The sequence below is a fragment of the Phyllostomus hastatus genome, unplaced genomic scaffold (assembly GCF_019186645.2).
Source record: "Phyllostomus hastatus isolate PE091 unplaced genomic scaffold, TTU_PhHast_1.1 phas_contig_1, whole genome shotgun sequence".
Lineage (NCBI taxonomy): Eukaryota > Metazoa > Chordata > Mammalia > Chiroptera > Phyllostomidae > Phyllostomus > Phyllostomus hastatus.
This window is the reverse complement of record NW_025333498.1, coordinates 971,756-976,529: the sequence shown is the minus strand read 5'-3', so window position 1 is coordinate 976,529 and position 4,774 is coordinate 971,756. Positions and strand designations below refer to the sequence as shown.

The 4,774-nt window shown below is 37.5% G+C and overlaps 1 pseudogene; it reads right to left on the bottom strand.

Moving 5' to 3' along the window:
- Positions 1-3,062: 3,062 nt before the first annotated feature.
- Positions 3,063-4,108, bottom strand: LOC123812435 (annotated as a pseudogene).
- Between the last annotated feature and the right edge of the window lie 666 nt (positions 4,109-4,774).

The window sequence follows — 4,774 nt, the reverse complement described above, 5'->3', positions numbered from 1 at the left end:
TGTGAAGTCCCATAGTGCCTACTTTGAAGGAGACTAAAGCATCCTTGTCCTGTGTACAATGTTTCTTGTATCTTGTATCTTCTTCAATAAATGTCTCTTTTTCATATTGCACGGCTACATGGCTGCATACTTTCTGGACCAACTATATATACCTATACACACACGCATACATGTATATATGTTATTTTATGAAGTTCATGGACAAACTGCTCACATTATGATATGGTTCATGTTCAGTTAAGTACATGTCAAATAGTAAAGGTCACATATACTACAGATAAAGGTCACATATATACAGATAAAGTTCTGATTTTCTTAAATTTCAATTCTGAAAAAGAAAGTATCTTTTCCAGAACAGGGATTTCTCATCTTATTTCAGTGAGGCTTTTAAGCAGTCGATAAGGAAAACACATAAATACAGGCATCATTTCACTCATGAGAATGAAAGGCATCATAAGCAGTAAGTACACTTAGAATCTCATTTTCCCCTCCTAAAATGTAACTTTCACTGTATTACTAAGAAATTAGAATAGAACATCTTGAGTAATTCTATTCTAGTTGTGTCAGAAGTCTTAACCACTTAATAAGCAAAGTATGTGAAGGACAAATTTCAAGGACATGATGAGGAGAATAAAGCCTATCAGAAGTACAAAGGAAGGCCAGGATCCTGGCTTTCTGAAAAAGCGGCAGACTTGGGAGGTGTGGCTCGAATCCTGGCTCTGAGTAAGGCACTCTGGCAAGTATCAACCAAAGAAATTAGAAAAGATTTCTTTGAACTAAAAGTGCTATATTCACACATTGCCTTAGAGTACACTGATGGAAAATCAGTAATTACTCAATTTTAGGGCTTTCAAGGAACCTTAAGGTATAGCCATAATTAAGAGCCTATTTGTATAGAATTTGGAAGGAGACAAATAAAACAAAATTCAAGTCCTAGAGCCAACTCAAGATTCAATTTTCCTTCTAAACAGCCAGAATGAAGGAGAGGGATTGAATGAGAGAGGGGAGGATCTAACATTGACTTGAACCAGTTTGGAGCACATATTGTAGGAGGCACTGTATGCTGTTTTATTTCATCCTCATAGCGGTATCATGTGGTGCAGACTTTAGAAGCCATACATTATAAATGAAAAAATGGAAGCTCTAAAAGCATAATTTAGCCAAGATTGCAAATCGAGGTGTGAGCCAAGTCTCCTCTCCCTGAGTCTACTGCTCTTTCCAATGTAAGACAAGTAGTAATAATGCGGTGTGATGTAAGGTACACAAGGAAACCACTAAAAAAATCATTGCCTACAAAAAGTGGCATGATTTCCCAAAAACCACTACTTGTCACTCCTTAAGTTAATTAGCTTTTCCATATTTAAAATGCAAATAGTTGAGTGTTATGCCAACGACACACTATCTACTGAAAAACAAAAATAAGTTGCCAAGAAATACAGAACAGAAATTATGATGGGAAAGGGGGAAAACCTAAATGCCCCAAAATATGAGTATAACTAAATAAATTGCAGTGAGATCTGCTCAGTAGAACGAAGTCCTCTCCTTACAAAAGACTAGGTTAAGCTACAATGTAAAAAGAGGAAGATATAAAGTACTATGGAGCATATGATTACAATTATGTCAAATGCAAACAAAAGGTATCTAAGAAGTATAAAAGTAATGCAATAAGGTGATAGAATTATCAATAATAATTGTTCACATTTCCCCTAACATACTTTAATTAGTTTTTATAATTTCCTAATGAGAAATCAATGAGTTTTTAGAAGGAAAAGGCTCAATCATTTTATACTGAAGCCTTACAATAACTTCTTCCTTCTGGCTAGAAATTATTTTTTCCAGTTTATTTCCCACAGCGCATAGTTCCTTATACAGAGTAGATGCTTAATGTCTTTTTATTGAATATATTTTTTAAAAGAGTAGACAAGAGCAAGAAAGATCTCCCTCTGCTTAAAAAGTATTTCCAACATAAGTTCACTAATTAGAGATTTATTTGTGTTAATGAGTTCCTTTTTAAAATGCAAATGCATCAAATAGCTAAATGAGCAAAAAAAAAAAAAACCATGAACAAAGAACACACAGGAGGAAACACAAATGACTAATAAACATGAAATGAAAAGTTCAACCTCATTAATAATCAAAGACATGAAAACAAAAATGATATCAGCTTTCCTTAAGAAACTTGCAAAATTTCTCATGGTAATTTTCAATGCCAAGTGGAGTATAAACAAGAAAATACTGAAAATATATGCCTCTCATAAACTGCTGGTAGGACAGAAAAATTGGTATGAACTTTCTTGAAAGCAATTTAGAAAAATACTCCTAATTTTTGATTCAGGAATTCCATTTGTGGGAATACAGGTTAAAGAAAAATGATCATAGATGTATGTGAAAAAATTTTATTTGTGAATGTTCAGTGCAGTGTCATAATCCCAAAACAATTTGAAAGAATCTAAGTATCCATGGTTAAGAAAAGAAAACTAAATTTTTATAAATCAACTCAATAAAATAATATTTTATCTTGAAACCAAATTTTTTTAAATATTTGAATATGGACAATTCTCATGATATAGTATTGATTAGAGTGTAGTACACAGATATTGTTATACATCAGGATTTCACATTTTCAAAATATTTAAGCATAGGCAAAGTATGAAAGAAAATAGTAATCACTCTAGCTGATGACACTTAACATGATTTTTATTGTTTTCTTTATTTTCTCTTTTTTTGCTCACATTTTTGTTGGTTTTTAATGCTGCACAAGACAATATTTTCTTTATTCATTTATTTATTTCTGTTTGCTGCTATTATTTTAATTACTTAGAGAGGGAACCATTGTGGCCTTTATTTGTTTCTTTATCTGAAGGCCACCCTAAGCATTCTAAATTTGGAATATTTAAGCAAGCTAAAAGGGAGAAATGGGGTTTCCCAAAATCACTCAATGGGGAGAGGAAAGGTTGCTTTGTCAATCATGCACTATGGTGGGTCGTTAACTGTGTGAACAATTACATTTCACTTTTAATTAATTGTTCTTAAGGCTTTAATTAAATTTGGGGGTTCCCTTCTTAGAGTAGCTCATACTGACGGAGGTGTATGTTCTGGACGATGTCGCGGCAGTCGTTGAACATGCGGCGGATGTTCTCGGTGTCCACTGTGCGGTGAAGTGGGGGTGGCAGTAGAGGGCCCCCCGTTCCCAGGGGGACAGTGCTGATTCTGAGGAACTCATCACGAATGAAGTACTTGGCCCGGATCACGCGTGGGTCCTCTCCGGGCTCGGGAGTAGCATCTTCAGGAGTACTGTGTGAGCAAATTCTGAAAAGTAGTCCTCAATTTTCGAATTTCCAGCAAGGACTTTCTCAACAGTAGGTCTCGCTTGTGAGGAACAGAATCACAGAGATGGTGCCCAGCCATCTGTTGTTCCAGTTACTCTTGAAGAGGTTCAGAGCATCCTGCAGACCGTTGGTCTGGTCAGCCTCCTGAATGACCATGTTGTAGCCGCTGCTGGCCACCGCAGAAATAGTGGCAGTCATGTCATTGAAGCACTGGATCCCCCTGCGGCTTTCATTGTGCTGGCAGCCCACCTCAAACATGTGAAAGTTGACTTGGTGCGCCTGGAGCTTGGTCTCAAAGATTCCAGAAGTCAGGACACCGCAGTGAAGCAGGTCCCAATCGCTGGGGACAGGCGATTGATGTCAGCCTGCTTGATGGCATCAACCTTGTCCTGGAAGTACTGGGCGCTGTCAATCACCTGGTACTCGCTGGAGCGCTGGTGGCAGGCGCGCACTCCCTCTCCTCCCACTGAGCCTTGGCGTGCGGGCAGAACTCGGAGGGAAGTCAAAGTCCGGAGCGTTCATTACACTCAGAATGTAGTCCACTCGGCACTGGCTCTCAGGGTTGGCCAGCTCCACGGGGGTCACCAGGTTGCTCATGATAACCACAATGGTTTCGACGTCTCCTTCAGATCGTTTTTGACGTCGTGCACCTTGGTAGCCTTCTCACCTTCAATATTGCTTCTCGCAGCCTACAGGTCCTCTTCGCTGCCCTCTCAATTAAATCCATCAGCTTGCGGGATCCTCATTTGCTTCACAATGGTGCTTTTACCAGATTCTCCAGCACCTCCTCTGCCTGGCCTCCAAGTACCATGTCTTCTTTATTTTCTTTTATACCCATAATTTCTAAGAGGATATTTGTTATACATAAACAGCAGTTTACAAAGATATTCTGCTTATTCTTGCAATTTCTAGAACTCCATTCTGAGAATACAATTCAAATGAAAAGTTTCTACACAAAGATGTTCATATACAGCTTTATTTGAAGTAATAAAATTAGAGGACTAGTTAAAGATAGTATGGTTTATAAAATATATAACATTGTCATTATGCTAATTCCTTTTACTTTATGGAAAATATCCTATTTTGGTGTGCCAGTATAAAAGACACTAGACACTCACACACACACACACACACACACACACACACACACACATTCTCCCTAAAGAGAGAAATTCAAGATTGGAGTGTGGGGGTCAAGTTCCAAATTAACTTTCTCCTCTGTGAGTTTCAGAGTTGTTTCCTAACCACCTCAAAACATAAACACACTTAAATAATAAAGAGAAAAATTTTAATAACAAAAGAAAATATTTTTGACACCACCATTAAATTCTGAAAAGCAAAGCAAAATTGTGAAATCAACAGTGTTACTTAGCTTCCTATACGCACACAGAACTGGCCTACAGATGCTCTTGAACTTAGTGGGACACAAAGGTGATGCAGTTTTA